Source organism: Diabrotica virgifera, chromosome 8 (genome assembly GCF_917563875.1).
Source record: "Diabrotica virgifera virgifera chromosome 8, PGI_DIABVI_V3a".
Classification (NCBI taxonomy): domain Eukaryota; kingdom Metazoa; phylum Arthropoda; class Insecta; order Coleoptera; family Chrysomelidae; genus Diabrotica; species Diabrotica virgifera.
In genome coordinates this window covers 113711180-113738811 of record NC_065450.1, presented here as the reverse complement: position 1 = coordinate 113738811, position 27632 = coordinate 113711180, and positions in this window count along the sequence as shown.

Here is a 27632-nt window from a genome sequence, read left to right as displayed (position 1 = left end):
ACGTTAAATTTATTTAAACATAATATTATTAATAGCAGGGGAGCGAAGTATGCTAAATGTGGAGTCACTCGAGCGCTTTGGAGACCTATTGGGTTATGAAGACTAGGTCCTAAAACCAAAAAAAGTTAAGTAAAATTTTCCATTTTAGTTGGGACTTTCCATTTTTAATTTAATTTTCCATTTCCAACAGTCGTTTTTTTAGATATCTATCCATAATTCGAAAAAATGTTTCGAATAAAAGTTGCTTATTTTTACGTAAAGAATCCAAATCTGAAATAAAAATTTGGGGCTCCTATTTAAGACTTTAAAGTAACTCCCCACCCCATCTCCGTGGGGTGTCGTGTTTGGTACCATTCGATAGATTTTTCAAAAATATTGATTAAGTGTATTTTGCAGTTTTTCGAACTAATGTTTATTTTGCGAAATATCGCGGGATGTGTATTTAAAATTTTAAATTTACCCTTACCCCTCTCCGTGGGGGGGGGGGTCATGTTTGGGATCATTCGATAGATTTTTGAAAAATATTGAACACGTATTTTTTAGTTTTTCGATCTAACGTTCATTTCACGAATTATTCGCTTTTTTTTTGTGAAACTTTTTATCTCACCCATTTCCTTACGCCCCGCTCAAATCGTCAGATTTTTTAAATATACACTGTTTTGCATGTCCTTAACTTACCTTAATCTGACAATTTCGAGTATTTTTAAGGATAGATTTTTTTCGGGCCCCCCTTAACGAACGCCCCTGTGTTAAGAGCCAATATATGGTAGAGTTACATCTGCAGGGCACCAGGTTTCTCCCTATATGATAATCTGACGTGCTCGAGTAACTGCAAAAATCCCCGCTTAAGCTCCCCTACCATAATTAACTATGCAAATTGTATGATTTTAAATATGTACGTTACCCTTGTGATTGCTTGTTTTAAATTTATTATATTTTAATATACGAGCCCTAATAATTGAAAACTGGAACAAATTAAAATATAAAACTAATTCAGGTGTATCCCCTCTGTGGCTTAGTGGTAAGAGAGCCTACCTTTGGATTCAGGGGTTGTGAGTTCAAATCTCATCAGGGGTAGTTTTTCATTTATTAATAATAATAAGTGAAAATAGTTTTTATCCTTCTGGGATCGGTACTCACGGAGGGACTGACGACGTTCGGATACAATTAGCCTCTCTTTGTAAATACAATGAAGTCGACTTCTCCAAATAACAAGACATTTACTCAACACACTAAAAACCACACTAGATTGCAAAATCAACTGTACTATGCCAGTGGCCATTAGTTGTCGAGGCATTAGGCTAATAAAAATCAGGTGTTTAACTGTTAATAATTATTATTATTGTGACTATGGGCCATTCCACGAACATATGCCTGTTTTGGATTACTTCGACAACGAATATTTTACTGTGCAACATAAGAAGTACGAAAGTGAATGGCGCTAATAATTATTCCAATAAACAACAATGTAATTTGCAATTTAGTTTCGTTCTTCTTATTTTGCACAGTAAAATATTCGTTGTCGAAGTAATCCAAAACAGGCGTATATTCGTGGAATAGGGTATATTTCCAAATTCATAGTGTAGATCTCTTATCAGATAAAAAATTATGAAGTGCACCGTAGAACCTCCCCAATTAAATTTAAAAAACCCAAATCTTCTCAAGAATCGTTTTTCAGGATTCAAAGAAAGGATTATCTTTACCAGGAGATCTATAGCAATTTAATAATATATTCCTCATTTACTTTTTATTTCACTTATTTCAAAATGGTTATCTATACCATATTTTTCAACTACATGTTTTTACCCAAATTTCAGTACCATCCCTAATATCTGACCGACAATAATTATTTACGTCTAGATAAGACCATATATGCAATAATAAATTATAGTATTTGAAGGTTTCGATATTTTAAACAAGAAAAGAAACTATATCATGGAATGTTACCATGTAGTTTCGCTCTTATCGAATCCAAAACTAATGAGACTAAATAAAGAATAAGCACCGACCATTGCTTGGTGCAATCCTAATTTTACACGATATGTATCAGTCTCTCCACACCTATCCTAATATTAGCTGTTACTCCATCATACATCTCTCTCGCAATCTTTACGCAATCTCTATATTTTCTCCTTTTTATTAATTGCCCACCAGAGAATCCCTTCAGGAACCCTATCTTAAGCTTTCCCAATCCTATATGAGTGTTTGTTTCATTATTACTGTATTTTTCCATAAATTTTCCATTTTCTTTCTGAAACGAAGTAGAAATACCAATAGCATTTAGTGAATTTTACTTTTGTAATTTGCTTGTATTTTATGTACACCAGCGTTTCTCAACCTTTTACACTTTGCGTCCCAATCTTCCATAATTATTTTCACCGCGCCCCCCCTCGTTCAATAATTTTGACAAAAAACAGTAAAATCTTACTTTTTAGTATTGAGTGCTCTTTATGATTATAACTGCTATTCAGTGTTCATGTGTATTTTATTTTTTATTTTGTCAGAATTTTGTTTTGCTTTGATTTTAGTAATTTAGTTAATGATGGTGTATTTTTTAATATGCTCACGCCCCCCCCCCCCCCCTCATTACTAAAAGCGCGCCCCCCTAGGGGGGCGCGCCCCACAGGTTGAGAATCGCTGATGTACACAGATTTTCAATTATGTATTTATCTAATGATGGATATTTCTTGGCAGGATCAGTTCCTTTTGTTTACGTTTTCTTCTTAACGATCACTGTCCATCTTTTTCTGTCACTAGTGTTTTGCTATCATTTTCTTAATATTGAATTTTGTAAGTCTTTTTCAACTTCTTGTAGTCAGTTTGGTCTTAACCTTTTTCTTTCCCCTACAATCGATTCTTCCATCGAGTATATAACTCCTCCATCTCCTTCTCGCTAGATATGATCTAGTCATCTTAATCCACATTGCTTTATTTTGGTCACGATATCTTCTTTTAGTACTTTCTTAATCTCTGCATTCCTTTTGGTTCTATATTCATTTATGGTTTTGATGATCTTTCTCTCCACTATTCGTAAGACTTGTTTATCTTTTTTAGTTATTATCTTTGTTGACCGCATCAGAAAACCCATACATACCAAAATCTATAAAAATCGTGCAAGCCGTTTCCGATATGATTGAGGCATTTCGTAGATAAGACTCACCATGTAGATTGAGAATGAAGAGAAAAACAAAAGCATTATTTTAAGAGGTCAAAAAAGGAGCTTTTTTTGCAAAGAGGTTTGTAGGTGCTTTTGACTAGATTCTACAGTGATTTTAAGTCGCGATATTTTACACTCCAAAATCACTAGGTACTAGTTTGCTCATTCAATGTTAGAACTTTCGCAAAAAGGCTACTATTATCTTCGTTACAGGTGGCGGCACTATTTTTTCCTACAGAGTAGTAAATAACAAAAATAGTCTCAAGAGTATGCCCTCAAATTTGAATGCCCTCAAATCAATGTTTTGACCATCAAAAAAGTGGATATTTTCTGTGGAATTCGACATATTTTATTATATTTACGAACATTTCCGTAATATTTTCAAATTGGTCTATTGTCCCACTTTCCTTTAAACCAATAAACATAATTTCGATGCCCCAAACACAAATAAGTTTCGAATAAGAAAGTTTCCTTTAACATTAAAAATACAAACGTCGAATGAAAGGACCCTGAGCTAAATCTCCCTGTCAACTTTTATATAACTACTTCTCGTTCAGAACTATTGATCGAAAAGGAACCGACAGTGAATTTCCGTAGGCACAAAATATAGAAGGCCTACAGAAAGTTCTTTGCCATTGCTGATTTTATATAAAAAGACCAAACTAAAACGGAAGGAAATAGATTGAGGTATTTTAAGTAGATACATTGGAGAATATTATGAAACATGCATCAAGGAAGAATCTCCAAGAAGTCAGAAATATTATATTACTATATAAGGAAAAACAGAATTCATCAAGCAGCTCCAGACTAACATACAGGGTGTATCACCCAAAACTTTCCACCCAGATTTTGTTTCTTATTGATACACAAACAAAAAATGTTTAGAATCATTAACTTTTATTTTTTTTAGAACATGTCTTGTAAATATGTATATTCATTCTCATATTTCAACCTTCACAGTGGATGGTCCTTAACTATAAAAGTCTAAACAAAAGGATATACCGTTTTATACTATTTTGAATAGTTATTTATGATATAAGTGTTAAAAGTACACGTTTAAGGCACGCATGTGAAACTTTGCAGAATGAGCGAGGCGAATTCTGCAATTCACATGAGTGCCTTAAAAATGTACTTTTTAACACGTATATCATACAATATTTTTTCTACAAACGTCTTATATATCAACAATTATAATTTATTCATTATCAATTACAGGACAATATCTACAAAAACTTTTACATGAACTTGACTGACATTCCATTTTTATATTTTTCTTGACATTACATCAAATACGTAATGCCTATACTGTCAATACGTAAATCATAACAACTATAGAATAACATCTTACTTTTATTATTGTATATTCTAACAAATTTTAATAGTTTTTTTTCTACAAACGTGTTAAAATGCAATAATACAGTTTAAATTAAATTTTAAAAAACCTTTTAAACCTCCTTTTTCAAATTGTCCAAATTGTACTATTAATATTAATGTTAATTTTGACGTCACAATTTGACAGTTCACTTTTAACTGCAGTGCCTTAAACATTTTAAAGCACTAATGCTTTAAAGTAGCATTTTTAACGCTCATATGGATTGCTAAAAATTGCATTTTTAACATGGTTGAAGAATAGTTATTTATGAAACAGTTCGTGAAGTATGCTTTGTGCGAACGCACGCGATATTTAGAGCACGAGCGACAACGGAGCGAGTGCTATACATCGCGTAAGTTCGCAAAAAGTACTTCACGCACATCATCATCATCATCCAGCCTCAAAAGTCCACTGCTGAACATAGGCCTCCTCCCCTCGTTTCCAACCCCATATATCCTGCGCCGCTCTCATCCAGTTTTTATTTACCTTTCTTAAGTCGTCAGTCCATCTTGTAGGCGGTCGACAGACGCTTATCTTATCTTCTCTTGGCCTCCATTCCAATAACCTCTTCGTCCATCTCCCATCTGTCATTCTGGCTATGTGTCCTGCCCATCTCCACTTCAACCTGTCTATCCTCTCGATGACGTCAGTCACTTCACGCACAGTTTCATACAATATTTAATCTACTCTTCGATAAACAAATAAAAAAACTGTAGCTCTTCGTCACTGGAATTGATTTCTCTTCTAAAGTTTTTAGAACTTTGACATTTGAAAATCCTAACTACTTTCAAACCACAAAACTGTCAAAAATTTTGTTGTAAGTCATTGCTCATATTGTCATCACCATGACAACGCGAAAGTTAAGGATATTTGATTAAATGAAAGTGTGCCAAAAAACTTATTGAAAGTGTGCGAAAAAGTAAATCCCATTTAAAATACATTGTTACTTCCCGCACACTTTAAACCCTTCACGCACTGCTATCTATAATGACAGTTTTCACAATGCAAAAACTGATACATAATATGACATAGAGTAGATAAAAAGGTTTTTTAAACGCTTTTCTTTAGTTCAATCGTTTGGGTCAAATCTTTAGGCGTTAATTCGACTGCATTTCTTCAATGCAAATCAATGAAAATTTGCAGACATAGGTACGCATTCGCGGGGACAGTACAAGAATAGTCAATAAAAAATTTTTTATGTCTATTAATTGTTTAAATAAAAAAAACGATATTAATGGAAAATGCTTAAATTCTCTTGTTTTTATAATATAGAAACTAGAAACTTTTACAGATTGTAGCTAATTATATGAACTATACATAATTTCACTTTTTACATTAATTGTTTACATTATGCTTCATAAATAAATATTAAAGTTTCAATTTTTTTGCCTATTCCGAAACTTTTCATGTTCTTACATCATGTTTATAAACATCCTAAGCGGCGACGATTTTGAACGCTCATATCTTTGTTTATATAAACATCGGCGCTTATTCGTGTCAAATTTCAATACGATACGAAACAAAACTTCAACCAAAACTCGAATTAAAAAAATTCGTGCTTTTGATTTAAAAAAATGTATGAAGAAGTGACAGAAAATGTACAGTGTATGTATCAAATGTTGAAATAAATGCAAAAATTGTGTCTATCATATACATCCTTTTTTTAAGCATGACGATATATTTTAATGTTTGAAAAGTGTAAGACTAAAAAGTAAAAAATAAATACGTATGGAAAAAAATCTTATACTATAAATATTTTTAATTTTATTCACTCGTAACTAAAGAAAAGCGATTCTTAAAATTTTTTTCTTCATACCTTTTTATTTATTTATCTTTTCAACACACACTCTCTCTCTCTCTCTCTCTCTTTCTCTCTCTCTCTCTCGCTCTCTCTCTCTCTCTCTCTCGCTCTCTCTCTCTCTCTCTCTCTCGCTCTCTCTCTCTCTCGCTCTCTCTCTCTCTCGCTCTCTCTCTCTCTCTCTCGCTCGCTCTCTCTCTCGCTCTCTCTCTCTCTCTCTCTCCTCCCTCCCTCTCTCTCTCTCTCTCTCTCTCTCTCTCTCTCTCTCTCGCCCGCCCATTTTTCGTCTAACCACCTCTTCATTGGTGTTCCCACTGGCTAACGCCCACCATAGTTCTAATAATCATTCTGTATGTGTTCTGTCATTCAGTATTCTTATGAAGTGACCTAACAAGTGCAGTCTTTGTATTCTGTTATTATCTATGAAAAATAAAATAATGAAAATATTCTCTTATCAAATATTGAAAGTAATGATATGATTTTAGCAGGTATGAAATTGTTGCAGATAAAAACGTTGAACTCAGATTAAGATCCATTTAAAAATAGAAGAAAGAATGTTTTGAAGTAAGTTATACATAAGAAAAATAGTCTTAAATTCTAAATATTGTCATGTATATTTGAAAAGAAAATACAAGATCCTTTGTAAAACGTATATTTAAAATACCCCAATATAGGTTATATCACAAAACAAAACGTTTTCGGATTAATAGGTAATCCATCATCAGTGTTAAGCCCTAAAACAGTAAGTATAACCTAACTAATAATAGACAATGCTATAAAAGTTGACTCCTCATCATCATTCTCTTTGCCTTATCCCTATGCAACAATGTTATAAATAGCATGAGCGTGAGCCACCAAAAAGTTATGGGTGAAAACCCTTTAAAAGTTTCAAGATCTACTACATATTATTATCATTACAGATGCATGTTGCAAATATTCCTGGATATAACCCAGGGCAACACAGGACTCTAACCCACGTGGATGTGATATGCAAGGAACACACCTTACATATTGAAAATTGAGTGTCAACTGAACTGAAAGGTGAAAGATGAAAGAACTTTAGAAGTATACCAGTGACAGATTGTCAATTGCGACGTTATGAACTATTTTGTTACTTCAGCCAATGAATTATTTAAAGTTTATGTTGATGTTAAAAATAAAACATTATCAAATATCCATATATTGGTGTTAGAAATATTCGAACATACATGTAAAATTGTGAAATATAATGTGATGATTAAATATTGAACACGACCAATAAATAGGTACTAGGAGTTATGCAGTCAGCAACACATTCGGATATTACAGAAGTGGTAATAGACTTAGAATTATTAAAAGGTCTTCTACGAAATGCGTCTAGGATATCAGAATTTGTTTAATACGTACATAAGTGTACAATTCTAAGTTATTGATTAACGTGTGAGTGTTTTGATGACTGATAATTTGGTCTAATTTGTTGAGTATAGATGAACTTGACAAAATTGGAGAGTGATGGTATATTTCGTTTGGCTGAAGAAATTTTGTTGATATGTGCGAATGAGAATGAGACTAAAAACACTTGATAAGACCGAAAACCCAAGAGACTCAACCCCAAACCGCCCGAAAATGAATGGATGTGTAAGAAAAAAGGGTGGAGGATCAGGGTGGAAGGATGTGGAGATAATCAATGTGGAAAATAAAAACGAATATGTAGAAGTATGTCTTAATTGCTGTAGAAGTGAAATAATAAGAATATGGAACGATAAAATTTAAGTAAAATGTATTGAGAGTTTGAGGTAGGATATTGCTTACAGAATGTTTGTATAGAAATAAGATGATAGTGAAAGTATGATGATACACATAAGATATGTGTTATAAAAAAAGTTGTCGGTGTAGGGGTTGAAAATCTCGATTAAAAGAAACATGACGATAAACACAATTAGGACTTTTCTGCTTCTTTTTAACTATTTCTAAGTCCTCATACAGATCCAATTTTAGGAAGTTTTTTTGATGGATGTTATGTAACAATGAGACGTCTTCTGGGATGTTGAGAGTATGTTTATTTTGTATGAGATGTTGTGAGAAAGTTGAAGTGTTCTCTCTTTTGGTATATTTTAAAGAACGAGAAGCTAGTAATCTATAAGTTCTATATATGTAGCATCACAATTGGAGCATTGTAATATATAGACTCCACTACGATTCATATAGTTAATAGGGTCTTTAGAATTGGTAAGACACTGTCCTAGATTATTTGGTACTTTAAAAGAAATATGAGTGTTATCAACTGCTCTTTTAAAAAGGTATCTGATATCACCGAAAAGACGTTCATGATGATACAGTAGGGAAGCATAGAGGGGTTTAATGGTCAAATCTCTGGGGAAAGCAGTCTCTCTCAAGACTCTAAGGTGTCTCTTTTGGATGAGTTTGTTTATAAGATTAGGGTCGTAACCTGTGTTAAATGCTATTTGACGGAGAATACTTCAGTTCTTTATTATAGTTAGATGGAGATAATGGAATTGTGTCTAGTCGGTGCACATAACTGTGGAAAGCTGCATATTTATATGACATTGGGTGATGAGTGGATAACGGTATGACATGATCAGTCTGTGTAGGTTTCCTATAGATACTGAAATCGAAATGGTCGTTTAATCTGGAAATGGTAAGATCAAGAAAATTAGTTGATTGGGAAGACTCTAGTTCCATAGTGAACTTGATGTTCGGGTGGATTTGATTAATTTTAGGAAGTAATAGATCAGCTGATTTAGAATTACCTGAAATAAGGACTAAAATGACGTCAACATATCGAAACCAATGGAGTATTTCAGGATTTTTTATGATGTGTGTGGATTATAAATGATCCATAAAAATATCAGCTAAAAGAGGAGACAAACAACGGCCCTTAGCTAGGGCATCAGGTTGTCTGTAAAAAGTATTATTAAATACAAAGAAGGCTTGAGCTAGACAAAATTGTAGTAATTGAATAAAGGAATTGGTGGTAGAAATAGTGATAGAGTTGTCTCTTAGAAGAGAGTGTACCAGATTAATAGTTTCTTGTTTAGAAACAGAAGTGAAAAGATTGTTAACATCGAATGAAAGTGTAGTAATTTTGGGACGAAGATTTATGTGTTGGAGATTGTTGACAAGATGACTAGTATTTTTGACTGAAAAACGAGAAAAGTTCGTCAAGTTGATGAGGTTCAAAATGAATTTTGAGAGAATAGAGACTGGAGTGTTTATGAAACTAACAGCTGGACGAATGGGGATGCCCTCTATATGTATCTTAGGTAAACCGTACAGTCTGGGTGTCAGCGGATTGCTTGGTATTTTATAGTAAGGAGCAAACTGTTCTGAAAAAATTTCTGCACAAGGTTTCAGGTTGTCCTTAAGTTTGTTAATGGACTTTTTAGAAGGGTCTTCAGTAAGTGTAGTGAAGTTATTATTTGAAAGAAAAGTGATGACTTTGTCATTATACAGAGTTTGATCTAGGATTACTAAGCAGTTTCCCTAGTAATCCTAGATCAAACTCTATATAATGACAAAGTCATCACTTTTCTTTCAAATAATAACTTCACTACACTTACTGAAGACTCTTCTAATAAGTTCATTAACAAACTTAAAGACAACCTGAAACCTTTTGCAGAATTCTTTTCAGAACAGTGTGCTCCTTACTATAAAATACCAAGCAATCCGCTGACACCCAGACTGTACGGTTTACCTAAGATACATAAAGAGGGCATCCCCATTTGTCCAGTTGTTAGTTTCATAAACACTCCAGTATCTATTCTCTTAAAATTCATTTTGAACCTCATCAACAACTTGACGAACTTCACCCCTCGTTTTTCAGTCAAAAATACTAGTCATCTTGTCAACAATCTCCAATAGGGGAGAGTTGGACAAAACGGGATACCATTCTTGTTTATTTTTATTACGGAAAAAATGTTAAGGAAATTATCATATTATTATTTTTTTATAGGTATAACATTTATTGAAGCACACAAAAAACATATTTTTAGCTATTTTTAATGACTGGAAAATAGTAAAAAAAATATTTATTAAAGCCATGCACATCCCGTTTTAGCATACCACGGTTGGGTAAAACGGGATAGGTTCACAATATTTAATTTTTTGCATAAAATTATCTAAAAAGTATATTTAAGTAGATATAAGACTGCAAAGCAAAATTTACCTTTGAAAAAACAATATCTTCAGTAGTCAGAAACTTACAAAAAGGCCTTTTTATGTTTTATTGCAAAATGGGAAATAAGACCTTTTATTTAGGACTAGGTGCGTATATCAGAACAAAATTCACATAAAAATATGTTACTCTTTTCTGCAGTATGAGAATAGGCTTTATCGCTATTTAAAAAATTAATGTAAGCCAACAAATAAATAGGTGGATAAAACGGGACATACAAAACTGTATCCCATTTTATCCAACTTATAAGTGTCCCGTTTTGTCCAACTCAGACATTTTTCAAAACAAAAATGGCTCCTGCCTAAACGTGAAAGTAAAATTAGATAGACACACGTGAGCATATTCTTTAATGAGTGCTTAATTAAATGTAATAGTCACCGGAATTATATGTTTAGATATGTAGGCAATATAATGTAGAAAACAACGCACTTTTTTTTTTTTTTTTTTTTTTGGGAGGTGAGAATCTTCAAAAGACCGTCTGGGAAGGTGTCCCAGGTGTGTCGGATTCGATCCGTCGCGCTTCACCGTGCCGAACCGCCTACCGACTAAACTCACCTCCTCTTCCTCCAGCCGACAGGTCTGGAACCGCTCTTGGCGAGCATGTCTGACCCGTCGACCTTACTCATAACTCCCCCCGGGCACCCTCTGCGTGCACTCCGTAGATTAAGCGGCCACCCAACCGCCCCGTCCCGCACACACCCCGCACAAAGACCGGTCGGTGAAGACGACCGTCCCGTGCAGCCCATGTGCGGGTGGGGCGACCGGGGTGCCCCCAATCAAACATGAACTAGCAAAAGGATACCAGTCGACAGTTACGAGCAACTCCAAACATTCGTGCTTTCATCAATTCGCACTCACACTCATACCCATTCATTCTACAGTTAACAGGAAGCAGTCAGTGAGGTTGGGTGTAAAAATCCTCCCCCACTACCTGATACAAAACAAAAAACAGACTAAAACAAGACAAAACAGAAAGTAAATAAAACAATACAAAGGCGGTCAGCATGGGTTAGATGTAAAAGATCCTCCCCCTGCTGACTACCGCTTACAACACGCAACACATTTGAGTAATAAAATTGATTTAAAATGATAAATATTGTATAAATAAGATTGAAGAAGTAAATAAGAAGATAAAACAAGATAAAATAAATAAATAAGTAAAACTAGTTAAAATAAGACAGACAGCGCAGGTTGGATGTAAAGGATCCTCCCCCCACTGGCTGCCATCTGCGACACAAAAATAAAAACGTTAAAAAAATAAATAAATAGACGGTCATCCCGCTTGCAGTCGCCTCTCTTTCTCCTCTTTGTGCTTCATTGTCTTCGTGACAAAAGCAATGATTAGGTCGAAGTCTCTCTTGCTATTGATAGCTTTATCAATTAGCTCGTGAGGCTCGCCTAGAGGGGATCCCAGTCCCAGCTGCAGCTCGGTACGTCCCGCCTGGTATGCAGGGCACACGAAGACGACATGCTGCGCGTCATCCACTACTCCACACTCAGGGCATAGATCGTCCATGGTTTTCCCTATACGATGAGTAAACTTCCTGAACGATCCATGTCCCGTCAAAAATTGTGTGAAATAGTAGCCGACGCGCCGATGCCGGCACTCGTACCACCTCACCACATCTGGAATCAGGGATCTCGTCCAGGCCGCCTTCTCGACTTCGGCTGCCCATTCCCTCTGCCACATCTCTAGACTTCTTTTCCTTTCTTGTGGACCTGAACCTATTGCCCCGTTGCCCCTCTGGTACATTCGGACTCTTTCTCTGGCCAGGATGTGCACCGGTACAGACCCAGCCACCACCTGTAAGGCAATGGTTGATACGGTTCTATACGCGCTGCACACCCTGATCAGAGGTTTCCTTTGTGTCCTAAGAAGCACGTCTTTATACTTTTTCATTCGAAGGACCTCGTGCCACACTGGGGCTCCGTATAAAACTATGGATAAGATGGATTGTGCCATCACTATTCTCTTCTGGGATCCAGGACCCCCTATATTTGGCATAAATTTATTTAGTATAGAGGTCCTTTCTTCTGCCTTCCGACATGCTTCTTGTACGTGTTGTCCGAATTTAAGCTTGTCGTCGAAAATAATTCCGAGGTACTTAACCGTCTTTTGGGGTCTTATTACAGAGCCTTTATATCCAAATATTATGTCATCTCTCTTTCTTGGTCCCCTCAAGATAATGGATTCTGTCTTCTCTACTGCTAACTTTAGATCATTTCTCTCTATCCAATCTGCGGTCTTCTGTATTGCTTCGTTTACTTTTTGTATTATTCCCCTATTCATGTCGTCTTCGACCAGTAATGCTAGGTCGTCCGCGTATGCAATCGCTCTCACTCCTCTCTGCCTGTTTACTTCTAGTACCCCATTGTATAGTATATTCCAAAGTAAGGGTCCCAGGACTGACCCCTGGGGTACACCCGCGGTCATTTCTTTCTTCTTTTTCTTCGATATGCATACGGTTCTTTCAGATAGGTAGTCCTTTATTATGTTGGACACATACTCTGGAGCCCCAAATTCGACTATTCGGTCTACTATGTGACCCCAGTTTGCTGAATTAAAAGCATTTTTTATGTCCAACAGAACAAGGACCACCCATCTTTTTTTACTTGCTTTAGCCGCGTCCCTTATCCAGGTCGCGGCATCGACTGTCGATTTACCTTTTCGAAATCCATATTGTTGATTTGATAGCACTCTTTGATCTTCCAACACGCCCTCCAGCCTCTTCTTGATAAGCCCTTCGTAGAACTTACCAAGGCAGTCCAGAAGGCATATTGGCCGATAAGAGGCTGCTGAATCGGGGGGTTTCCCAGGCTTTAGGAGTAGAACTAAGTTCGCTTCCTTTAAGTCCCTGGGAAACTCTTGCTTCTGCAGTAGGTCGTTGTATATTCTTCTGATCAAACCTGGTTTCTCCGTTGCTATTATTTTTATTGCCTCTGGTGGCAACCCGTCAGGGCCGGGAGCTTTCCCTGTCTTCATCTCCTGACCAGCTATTCTAACTTCCTCTTCCGTGAACTCCTCTACCATCGTTGGAAATATCTTAATGAAATTTTGATGATCCTTGGTAGGAAAGAGGAGCTCAGCTGATTCCATCCGCTGGTCTTCGTCGAGTCTATATGGGGCGATTATTTTCAGCGTCTTCATAGTGATCTTGTACGCATCGCCCCATATATCTTCGTCCAATGCTTTTATCAGGGTCTGCCACTTTTCTTTTTTCTCTTGTTTTATTTTTTTATTTAAAGTTTTCTTTAGATCTTTATATATTTCCTTGAGCTCGAGGCTGCCCTGGCTTCTCGTATAATTCCTTCGAGCTCTGAGGCATCTCTCCCGTAGACCTTCTATCTCATCCGTCCACCAGTAGGGGGATTTTTTATTATCTTTTCTCTTCACGGTGGCCAAATTTGCTGCACTTTGCAGTGCTCTTCTCAGTTGGCCAAGGTCAGAAATCTCTTGTTCATTAATTTTCCTGACCTCCGATAGGTACTTGGTTTTGTTAAAATAAATCTCCGTGTGTCCTATCGGCCGCCTTATTCCCCCTTTAACCTTTATTTCGTATTGTATATACCGGTGGTAGGTGAATAACTGATCGTCAAGGACATCCCAGCCGTGCACTCTCCTGGATAGCCCTTCACTCGCGAACGTAATATCAATGTGTGTTCGGCTGACCCCCCTTACGAATGTTGGTTTGTTATTGTTTAATACTTGGAGGCCAGCCTGGGCTATCCATTCATTCCATATTTCCCCCTTTCTGTCGTTTATGGGGGCACCCCACAACCTCGATTTCGCGTTAATGTCCCCGGCGATCATCACTTCTTTTTCGTTCGTGGCGGCGCTCATTATTTCATCTACAATTGCTTTGTATCTTATCATAGGGATATTTGGGGACACGTAGCATGCCAGCAGGCTGAAATCCCTCAGTTTGATGAGGATATGATTTCCTCCCCTGACAATACCACGCACCCCCAAACCCCTATTTCTAAAGAGCACCGCCACATTCTTCCCATTATCCTGGACCCAACCACCGGCTGATGTTATTTTTTTGTTCGGTTCCGGGACGATGAGCAAGTCTATTTCTAGCTTGCAGGCTTTTGCGTGGACAAGGTCGTGTGCTCGGCGTGCCCTGCCCACGTTCACCTGCAATATCCGTATACCAGGTTGATCCTTGAGGTCCACTTTGGTTCAGTTCCCAGAGGTCGTTTCTGCGTCGGACTCACGTCTTTCGAAAAAATTAAAAAGCATAAAAGCTAAAACAAATAAATAAATTAATATAAATAAAATAAATAGATACGGTATATAGATAAAATATGTAAAAGTAAAAGAATTCAATAAATAAAAGCGGTTTAGTAAAATTGAAATAATAGAGTAAAATAGAATAAATAAAATAAATAAAATAGATAAAATAAATTTTAAAGATATAAAATAACACCTAGGTGGGCTGTATATGGGCCCACCTTCGTTTTCCAGGGAGTCTATTTTATGTTTGGTCAGTTCGTTTTAGGGGTTCCCCTCTCCTCCCCTACCGTATACAAGGGCTCGGTACGACGGACAGGCCATCCTGTCCATCCTATGCCCTTCTTCTTTGCATACCGAGCAGTACGGTTTATTACCGCAGCTTGCAACGGTATGTCCCGTTTGGAGACAATTATAGCAGCACGCCGCCCTGCTCTCTTCCTTGCAATCATAAGTGTTGTGCCCGAACTTTAGGCACTTAAAACACCTAACTGGGTTGTGTCTCTCCATTATTGGACACACAACCCACCCTATTTTTATTGAGCCGTACCTCCTCAGCTCTTCCGCTATGGAGGGGCGTACGGCTATCGTAGCTACCTGCTCCCCATATCTGTTTGTTCGTAGAACCTTGACTTCTATCTCTCTCTCAGGAACGCCTGTATAGCTCTTTATCATTTTCTTTAGAGTTTCCTCACCAACCCCAGGGTCCAACCGCGTAATCGTGAAGAAAGTCTCTTTTCTTCTGATTGCCGTGTCCATCCCGTTCATTTTGCTGTCCAGTTCAGCCCTCAACTTCTCCGCAGCCCCTCTTCCCTTTAACTTTACAAGGAGATCTCCCCCATTCGTTCTTTTTAACTTCTCCACTTGTAGACCGATTTTTCCAATGTCGATTTTTTCTCTCATTTCGCTAAGAACTTCGTTATATTTTTTCCCCCCCATCTTTATAAGGAGGGCTTCTTCTTGTTCTGACTTCTTCTCTACCTCGAGTTCCTTCCCTCTTACTATCATCTCCCATGAGATACTTTCCCTCCGCCCCACATATTCGAGGGCTTTCCTTATGATCTCCTTGTTAAGGTCGTTACCGGCTACGACCCGTACAACCTTTGGTGTTTCATCCATCTCTTTCTTAATTTTAGTTATAGCCTTTTCTGCTAGGTCGTATATATCGCCACCACTTTCTTTTTCTATTCCAGCGACGAACGTGTACCAAATTGTTATTTTATTTTCTTTCCTCCTAAAGTTCTCAAGGAATTTGATTTCTCCCTCGTTCACTTCCTCTAGTGTTTCTGCCAGATCCTCTCCCACGTCCTTTATTATATTTTCTACCCCCTTGTCCTTCGCGTCCTTTTTTGTTACTATCAGACATGTTTTCTTCTCGACCGTTTCTCGTAACCCCCCTTGTTCCCAATTTGTCTTTATATATGCTTTCTCCTCCCATTTGTTATTACATATACTCATGAAGGTTTTTTTTCCTCCCCCCATGTTTAGAGCCCTTTTAATTTTTTCTTGCTCTTCTCTCTGTCTTTCTTGTTCCACTTTTAGCTTACAGTGATCGCATTTTACTTCTTGTTGTGTTTTTTCGGCTATACTGTCGTCTTCTTTTTTGTTGTTAGTGGATTTTATGACCCCTAACAGTTTTTTTAATTCCGTATCCATCTCCACCTTTTCCCCCTTTTTTTCGCTTAGGTTAGTAAATATCTCTATTAGTTTTATATTTAACTCTTCGAGTTTCCTGTTTATTTTTTGTTGTTTGGTTTCGTTAGGAAACTTAATACTCTCTTCCAGTCTCTCCCTCTTCAGATCATTTATTCTCTCTAGACTGTCCCCTTTCCTTTTCTTCTTATTCATGGTTTCATCATCAAGCAAGAAAGAGGCTAACACCCTCTCCTGAATATTTTGCCATCCTTTTTCTATTTTTTCCACTTCCTCTTGTGATCTTTCCTCCCCTATCTCATCGTCATCATTTTCACTGCGTTCCAGCATTTCATCCCCTACTAGTGTCGACTGTTTTGGGGCAGTCGACCTGTTCATCTTCTGTTTCTTTTTATGTGAGTTTATGAGCTCCCTCTCAAAACTGTTCATTCCTTCTTCCCATTTCAAGTCGTCAGGCGACTGTTTTTTCCTATTCTCATTTTCCATATCCGTTCCATTGTCCGTGTCTCGCCGATGGTCGTCTTCACTCACCCCCGTCTGTTCAGAATTGTGTTTATTGGTACTCATATAAATTCCCACGAGTTGGGACGTACTATACGTCTGGCGCGGCAGTGCGCCCTTACCACGCCAAGGCTTGGTTACTTCGGGAGGTCGCCAGGTATCCCGCCAGAAAACAACGCACTTAAAAGTACAAAGTACCAAAAAAATAGAGTAAAACAATTCTAAACACAACAACTTTTCATCAAATAATGGCATCGAGATAAAACGAACTGAGAATGTTAAAATGACGACTGAGAACAAGTTTTCGTCGTTGTTCGATTGATAGCAGCACTAGTTGGGTCTCTAGACTAGGTATCCCGTTTTATCCGACTATCCCGTTTTATCCAACTCTCCCCTACATAATTTTTCGTCCCAAAATTACTATGCTTTCATTCGATGTTAGCAATCTTTTCACTTCTGTTCCTAAACAAGAAACTATTAATCTAGTACACTCTCTTCTAAGAGCCAACTCTATCACTATGTCTACCACCAATTCCATTATTCAATTACTATAATTTTGTCTAGCTCAAGACTTATCTATTATCTGGTAAAACAAAAATGAGAATAAATACGGACTAAGCACAGAGCCTTGGTGCAATCCTACTTTCACATGAATTTTATCAGTCTCTCCCACACCTGTCCTAACACTAGTCGTTACTCCCTCATACATATCCCTCACAATCTTTACATATTCACCAGGGACTCCTTTCTTATTGAGTGTCCACCACAGAATCTCTCGAGGAACTCTATCATAGGATTTCTCAAGATCAATGAATACCATATGAGCGTTTTTTTATTTACTCCTGTATTTTTTCATCAACTGCCTTATAATGAAAATTGCATCTGTTGTTGATCTGCCCCGCATCAAGCCAAATTGATTCTCGGATATTTCGGTCTCTTCACGTGTCCGTCTATCAATTACTCTTTCCCATATTTTTATGGTGTGGCTAAGCAGTTTTATAGCTCTGCAGTTTCTACATTGTTGTATATGGGTGGTTCGCCAAAATAAGCGGCATATTGTGTAACTCGCTTTTTTCTTAAGTCCTTTACATACTGTGTTTAAAATTATGTTGCCAAAATTAAGTCATACAATAGATGAATGTACGCCACTTAACACTAATTTTAAAAGAATTATTTTTACAAGCATTTTATGCAATTTTAATGTCAAAATATCAACTCCGAGTCTGTAACCCATCTTGTTTTTTGATCTGTTTTATAGTATTACACACTAAAAAGTTACAAAGGTACAGATTATTTTATCAATAATTAATTAAAAACCCAATGTAATTTAAAACTGTCAAATTAATAACTTTGATTTTTAAAATCAAACCATAAAAATCTACTACTAAAAACTGTAACCAACTTTGTGCATCAACACCGAGGCTTCATGAAAATATATGAAAATTTAGGCCAAACTGCACTATACTGTATTGCAGGCAGCTTGACAAGAGAGGAACGCTTCAGTCTAACCCAAATTGTGGAAGAAAGTGGACGAACATGATATCGTTAAGCGATAGAAAATTTATCAAGGTGTCTTAAGCTAAGCGTATGTTTTTATACAGTCAACACCAAAGCCTTCGTAAAAACTTAATTTTGCTAATTTTTTTAATATGTTTTTCTTTTAAGTATGCGCTATAAAGTTTTTTTGACACCCCATAAATAAAGCAGAATTATTTTTAAAATTTGTAGGAAGTAAAATTAAAAATGTATGAAATCATCAACACCGAAGCCATCAACTCCGAAGCCCAGTCGTGCCTCGGAGTTGACGAACGTGCCTCGGAGTTGTTGAAATTATATGTGTGGTCATTCTTAAACTAAAAAAATACAATTTAAATTTAGTCTGATATAGAAAAAGGGTTACTGGGTAAGCTCTCAAGATGTTTCAGTCGGTTTGGTAATATTACCTTCTTTTTATAGAAAATGGCTCGTATACACTGGAGTACGACGGAAAAATGAAGGCGAAAACCCCCAAAATCGTTAAATAAAGATTGTATTTTAAATACTTTAAGAAAGTAATATTTTATGCAGCTATGCTTATTTCTGTAAGAATATACCATTTTGGGTAGTCTTCTCTAATGTTAATAAAAGAGACATCTGTCTATGTAGGCACATTGTGTGAAAACATGGAGCTCATGTGTGGAAGCGGATAACAAATCATTATGTTGCGCAGAAAAGTCTGAAGAATGTATAGAAAGGAAATGTCAAGATTGTGTTCAAAACCAGATTAGATTTTTGAAGTTTAACGGAGAAGACACGGCTACATGTTGGAAAGTTTTGTCAACACGAAGGCCGGTCTAAATCAACTCCTACGCAATTGATATTTTACCTATTTTTCATGTTCTTCTGCAGTAGTTTATATCAAAATGCAAGTGTTTTGTATAGTTTTATTACATACCAATTTTTATTTATTTGTTACGATCATAAATTTCAATTAACAGAGAATTACGTCAACACCGTGGACACTTAGTCAACTCCGAAGTCACATTTCCATTTTTCGGACAATATTTAAAAATGATCTCTGCTGGTATCATGGGTAAGTTGAATAGCTCATTTTATAAAAATTATTTAAAAATGAACTAATTCTAAACCATGTTTTAAACTAAATTTCTCTACCTCGAAATTGCCGTCTATTTTGGCGAATCACCCATATCCCCCTTGTTTTTGTAAACAGGTACCAGTATACTGCTTCTCCATCCGTTTGGCATTTGTACAACTTCCATAATTCTATTAAATAGACCTGCTAGCCACCTTGTTCCTATTTCTCCCAATGCTCTCCATACTTCCCTAGGAATATCATCTGATCCTACCTCTTTTCCTTTCTTTATTTTTTAAAGCTCTTGAGCCACTTCCTCGTTTGTTATTTTGGTGACAATTGCTGCTACTGTCTCCGTTGACTCTACAGGCTGTCTGTCAATGTTATAAAAGTTGACTAAGGTTAAGAATTGACAGAGGTCATACTTACAATAGCATGCATGCGTGAGCAACCAAAAAGTTATGGATGAAAACCCTTTAAAAATTTCAAGATCTTAAACGATACTACATATTATTATTAATACAGATGGATGTTGCAAATATTCCTGGATATAACCCAGGGCAACACAGGACTCTAACCCACGTGGATATGATATGCAAGGAATGAACCTTACATATTGAACATTGAGTGTCAATTGAACTGAAGGTGAAAGGTGAAAGAACTTTAGAAGTATGCCAGTGACAGATTGTCAATGCGACGTTATGAACTATTTTGTTACTTCAGCCAATGAATTTAAAGTTTATGTTGATGTTAAAAATAAAACATTATCAAATATCCATATATTGGTGTTATAAATGTTCGAACATAAATGTAAATTTGTGAAATATAATGTGATGATTAAATATATGAACATGACCAATAAATAGGTACTAGGATATATGCAGTCAGCAACACATTCGGATTTTACAGAAGTGGTAATAGACTTACAATTATTAAAAACGCCTTTTTCGAAATGCGTCTAGGATATCAGAATTTGTTTAGTATGTACCTAAATGTACAATTCTAAGTTAGTGATTAACGTGTGAGTCTTTTGATGACTGATAATTTGGTCTAATTTGTTGAGTATATATGAACTTGACAAAATTGGAGAGTGATGGTATATTTCGTTTGGCTGAAGAAATTTTGTGAAATGAGACTAAAAACACTTGATAAGACCGATAACCCAAGAGACTCAACCCCAAACCGCCCGAAAATGAATGGATGTGCAAGGAAGAAGGATGGAGGATCAGAGTGGAAGTGAAATAATAAGAATATGGAACGATAAAATTTAAATAAAATGTATTGAGAGTTTGAAGTAGGATATTGCTTACAGAATGTTTGTATAGACATAAGAAAGGTAGATGATAGTGAAAGTATGATGATACACATAAGATGAGAGGATATAGATGATATGTGTTATGAAAAAAGTTGTCGGTGTAGGGGTTGAAAATCTCGATTAAAAGAAACATGGCGATTAACACAATTAGGACTTTTCTGCTTCTCTTTAACTATTTCTAAGTACTCATACAGATCCAATTTTAGGAAGTTTTTTTGAGGGATGTTATGTAACAATGAGACATCTTTTGGGATGTTGAGAGTTTGTTTATTTGGTATGAGATGTGAGAAAGTTGAAGTGTTCTCTCTTTTGGTATGTTCTAAGGAACGAGAAGCTAGTGATCTATAAGTTCTTCCTATATATGTAGCATCACAATTGGAGCATTGTAATCTATAGAATCCACTACGATTCATATAGTTAATAGGGTCTTTAGAATTGGTAAGACACTGTCCTAGATTATTTGGTACTTTAAAAGAAATGTGTGTCCTGCCACTTACGATAATAGGGACACGTCTGGCACAAAGTGGCTTATTTATTACCTGAATTGGGAGACTGCCTCGAGGAATGCTATAATACTACCAACGGCTTTGTACATAATTAGCTAAATTAGTCAAAGTCCAGTGATATTGCGTAATATTAAATCTATTCACCATTAATCGAGCTAAAATATTATCTATGCAAGTAGAATAAGAATAAGGCAAAATTTCTCTGACCTGAAAGGTAAAAAAATAAACAAATTATTTTATGTAGTTGGGGGGATTATATTGCAAAATTTAAACAAAAAATAAGATAATATTCTTCATGTCCTTGTTATATTTAATTATTATAACTTTAGTAGGTACGTTCATTTTAAGGAGGATGGTTTCTTGCGAGGTAGATATGGTAATTATATTGGAGGGACTTGGGGTTAACCATAATGTAGTAATTAATTTCAACTTATGCTATACATATATTGTTTAGAACGTAGCTAAACGAAGAACACCAGAGGACAGACAGCGGATGTGGGATCCCAAATGAGAATGTAATACTAGGTATATACCGCGGATAGCGAGAGACGAGGTTGTCGAGGCGTTAAATAGGATGAAGAATGGTTAGGCAATAGAACCTGATGGAATACCTGTGGAAGTTTGAAAGGCTGTAGGAGAGGAAGGGGTTGATATTTTGTGGCAAATGATTAATAGGATATATGAGGAAGAAAGGATGCCCAGTACGGGAGAGAGTATGATGGTATAATTGTTTAAAAATATGGGGATATCCTGGTCTGTAAGAACTACAGAGGGATAAAGTTAACGTCGCACACAATGAAAATTTGAGCACTGTAGGGCAAAGGTTAAGGAAGAAGACATCGATAGGAGAAGAATAGTTTGTAGATATGAAGACGGTTCTTAAGAAGTACTTAAGGTTCGTGAAGGTTCTGACAAAAGTTCTTACCAAAGTAAGAACTTGTGTCGGATTGACCGAAAATTTTCCAGGGACAGTTGATTTGCATTAAAGCTCCCTATTGAATCCCTACCTGTATAATCTTGTTATGGATGTACTGACAAAGAAGGTAAGGTAGGAGGCTATTTGGTTAATGTTCTTTGCTGATGATATCGTATTAGTAGAGGATAGCAAATAAATTTTGGAGGGTTGGAGGACGACTATTGAAGAGTGGGACCTTAAGGTTAGCAGATCGAAAACGTAATATATGTGGTGTAGAGAAACAGAAATGGTTGGGGACAGAGAAATGCTCAAAGAAAAATTAGAACGAGTACATAAAATTGGCTCCTACATAACGGAAAATGGGACACTAGATCGAGAAATTGCCCACAGGATACAGAGTGGTTGGTTTAACTGGAAGCGAATATATTATAACCATAGTAATCTGTGATTAAAAAATCGGGGAAGAGCTGGAAAGAAATATTTATAAGAGTGTGGTGAGATTTGCGTTGGTGTACGGCGGTGACAAGGGGCATATAAAAAAGATTCAGGAAAAGAAGATGGATGTAGTTGAAATGAAAATGTTACGGTGGATGCTGCGTAAGACTAGAACGGACAGGATCAGAAACGACTTGATTAGGAAAGAGCCGTGGTGACTACAGTCTCAAAATAGATTACTGAAAGACTGAAATAGTTTGGTCACATTAGAGACGTAGAAATGAAAACTATGTGGGACGAAGGATAGAGGATTGACAGGGAAGTTAATATAAGGAGAGGAAGAGGAAAAGTGAAAAGAAGTTGGAAGAACTGTGTGGCAGGGGACTTGAGAGAGAAAGGGTTAGGTGAAGAATATACGATGGATAGAAGCGAGTTGCGAAGAAGAGTAGGTACGGAACAGAGAAAAAAAATATTTTGTTTTTTTTTTTGTTATTAGTGAGTATTAATCAAATTTTTTCCTCTATGTAATTTGATCTCTTGTGTATAATCTTGTTTATACGCCTAATAACCTTTTTGAAGTGTCTACGCCAGATGGTTGCAGGATCAACTTTATCATTCTCCTGTAACACCTCGGAGAAAAAACATGCATCGCGTGAATTTTAAAATATAACTTTTATATAAATATAATATCGCACCTCCGCTCAAACAGTGTCATAATTCAAAAAAACAAAGTATCGAGAAAACGACGTTTAAAATTATTGGTGCTAGAACTTTTCCGGGTTTTATTCAAAGACTATTAAAATTAGTATAATAATTATTTTAGTCCGTTACAAAGATTTTTGAAGCTCTACAAAATAATGTATTAATTCTGCTAAAAATATTAAAAGCAAATATTTTTTTGAGTTGTGACACTATGCAAATAAAATAACGAAAAATTTACGAAATATTATCTATAAAAATTGGCTTTTGCAGTACAGAACATAATATCAATATTATTATCTGGTTAACAGACTTATACTTTTTAACGACGTAACTTTAAAAACAAATAACAACATTAGACAAAAATGCTGTAAAAAGAAAGGTAAATAAGTGATAAATGTATCACTTTTCATGAGCACAGACGCAGCTTGTTTTGAATAAAATAATCACATATACTGTTTTAACTCGACAAAATACGCTTTATATACATCTTAGATGGACAAAAGCATTGCACAAGTCAATATGTGACACTGTTTATGTTTAGAACACCGTTGATTTTGGTTAATCATGTAATGACTCTAGTGTCATCTAACGACAAATACTTTAACTATAAACGTAACACTTTTTGAGATAAGATTTTTTTTTAAACTGTTGGTGCAATAAAACCGTTTTTTTTTTGAGCTGTGACACTAGTTATAATTGAAAATTAGTATAATAAACTACAATTGATTAGTAACAATGCGCTTTAGGAGAAAAGTGGAGTACTAAAACAGATAGTCGGGAAGCATTTAAGAACCAAACTGCGATCTCTGACTCAGATGAATATAAAAATGATAAGGATGTCTTGAAACTCATCAACGTATTTTTTAATAGTAGTTGAACCTTTAACCTAAGGCTAAAATATGACTCCATAAAAAATCCCTTGACGGAACGAAATAATACGACAAGCAAATAAAAATCTGAGGAAGTTCTGTATCTCTTCCAAAAACACCCTACTAAAACTAATCTCATGTAATTTATGCGAAAAAGAGCGCACGAAGATTGCTGAATGAGACACTGAAAAGTTTTGACACGATGCGATAAACACAATTAACGAGATAAAATAAACTGCACCACTAAACGTTGTAACCAATTATCAAAATGTAAAGCTTAAATAAAGCTGCTTAGCATACTAGTCGACTACACTCGGTTATAATATGTGCCTACTAAAAAAGCAAATAATAGAATAAATATATTTATAAATGTAGAATTGTAAATATTTTTCCTTAATTTTTATTTTTATTTTAATTATTAGTACAAACACGAAACGAGCGGGTGTCGGCGACGCTCTTAAGGACAGATGTGGGGGCGTATCTAACAGACGGGTAGTTTAGTGAGAAGATTGTTTATTTTTAATCATCGAACTTTAAGATAAACAGTAGTCGCCTTGACTAATTTTACAGTTTTCGTTTATTGGGAAAAGTCGGTACATACTTTGATCCAATATTAATAGGTAAAAACGGTAAAAAGAAGATTAGAGGTATTAAGAGAATTTGTTTTAGCGTAGGGAGGCGACAGTCAGTCGATTTTGAGATTCTGAGGAAAGGCATTTTATTTATCAATAGTCGAAGGGACGAAGTTTAAGACGTACTAATATATTGACAAGCCGGTCATATATTAAGTAGATAAACTCGATTATTTCAAAGACACTTTCTTTTGTGAGAACTCGTAAAATTTTAGTCGCAATTACACAAACACTTTTACATTTCGTCAATTTAATAGTATCAATAATTTAGTTATCTATTTTATTAATAAAACTGTTAAACATCACACGCATTTTTATTACGATTGTCTTTAATGAATCCTATATAAATAAATATTTGAAAATGTCGCTTTGGATTAGTTATTTTGTCAATAAAATTAATGATTAATGTAACATTATATTTTTCCGATAAACGATTTTATTTGCAAAATATATAGTTCGATTTGCTTTAAAGCAAACGATTATGGTTTAAAACAACATATAATAAAAATACATGCGAATTAAATATTATGATCATATAACTCACAGTCGATTTTTATTGTAATAATAAAATAAAAATAAAGTAAGTTTACTAAACTAATTATTTCTTATTGTTTAGTACTTAGGTAAGAAATTGTTTAGTAGGTATTTGAAACAAAACCACAGGCAAATGTTCAGCCACCTTTTTGAAACCAATTAATAAAAAATAAAGTTGATAGAGTCAGATTAAAAATAGATTACTAAATCTTAAAAATTTATGTATGCATCAGTTGTTAATCTGCATTTATTGTATGCATAATTATCTCTCTCTTGTAATTATTTGTTATTTTTTTTTATCTTAATATAATTACTAACAAATTAATCAAAATGGAAATTTGATATCATGCGAAAATTACAGTCCTGGAATATAGGTGGAAACTGTCCTAATTTTATCAAAAAATGTTTGTATAATAGGTCATTCGGAGTTAGGGTACATAATTCGTACTCTGAGGAATACGCTGAAGAAAATGGAACTCCGCAAGGTTCAGTACTTAGTCCTACTTTGTTTCTAGTAGCAATAAATAGTATCATTCATAATCTACCTAATCCTCTAAAAGCTCGATTATTCGCAGATGATCTTGTTGTATACATCAAAGGTAAAAACATTAAATTAATGACAAACGCATTGCAATCAATCCTAAACCAGTTAGAAGAATGGTCAGCCAGTACAGGTTTCGAATTTTCAGTACCAAAAGCTTCGGCAGTATTCTTCACCAAAAAACCTCCACAAGTGTACCCAATATTAAAGATGTATAACTCCAGAGTGGCATTTAAACCATCCGCAAAATTTCTAGGCATGTGGTTTGATCAAAAACTATCGTGGCAAGAGCATATAAAACAGACGGTATCCGAATGTCATAAAAGACTAAACCTATTGAAAACACTGGCTAATAGAAATTGGGGATCAGATCAAACAACTTTATTGAGAGTATATCGAACATTAATAAGATCTAAAATAGACTCCGGATCAATCGCATACGGTTCAGCCTTACCAACAACACTTAAAAAGCTCGACACTGTGCGTAATCCTGGCATTAGAATTGCTCTTGGAGCATTCCGGACAACTCCCATCGAAAGTTTAATGAGTGAAGCCGGTGAGCCGCCTTTACAATACCGACGAATGTATTTAACACTATCTCATTCAACTTCTATCGCCTCAGATCCAAGTAAACCTCTGTATGATAATACTTTCAACGATAAATACATGAACTACTTTGATAATAGGCCTCGGACACCTAAACCGTACTATGAAAGAATCCGAATGTACTCTAATCCGAATGTAAACTAAGTATACAATTCCCAAAAGTTTTTCCAATAAAGTCTGACAACTGGCCCCCGTGAATCATTGCAGAACCGAAAATTAATATATCATTAATTTTAAATATTAAAGACCAAACAAATCCATCAATCTTTAAAGCAAAGCTTAACTTTATCTTGAACCAGCAGTATAAAGACTGGTATACAATATTTACCGACGCATCTAAAACCGAACAGGGAGTTGGTGCAGCTATTATCACATCAGACGGTCCCTTAAAATTTGACCTTCCCACTTATTCCACCATATACTCATCAGAACTTTTTGCCTTATTCAAAGCACTACAATGTATTAACAGCAAAAACATCTCCTACAGTGTTATTGTTTCCGATTGCCTCTCCGCCATTAAAGCTATGAAAAATCTCTACCCGAAACATCCCATAGAGAAGATGATAAAATTGGAACTTCAGAATGCTCAAGAAAATCTCAGAACAGTAAACTTCATGTGGATATCTTCGCACATTGGTATCGAAGGTAATGAATTGGCAGATGTAAGTGCTCGCGATGCTATCGGTAGTGACGAATCGGAGGTCGAATATCGGAGTGCGGCAAGTGATCTAAAAGCCTTTTTCAAAAATAAAGTGTTAAGTGTGTGGAACCGGGAGTGGCAAAATTCTGTGTCGAAACTAAAACTGATTAAAAGTAACATTTCTCCGTGGCAACCGACAGCAACAAGCAGAAAATCCCAAATAATTTTAACACGTCTGAGGCTGGGCCATAGTAGGTATACACACGCACACCTATTCACAAACAGCGAAGCTCCAAAGTGTTCCGTTTGTAGCACAGTATAGATCATTTCCTAATTGACTGTCCTAAATATACTATTGAAAGACGTCTAATATGGCATTCCGAACAGCTTACAAACGTTACTGGGAAAGAACTTTGATTACAGAAAACTAATAGAGTACCTATTTATCTTGTATCAATATATTGTACAAAATTTA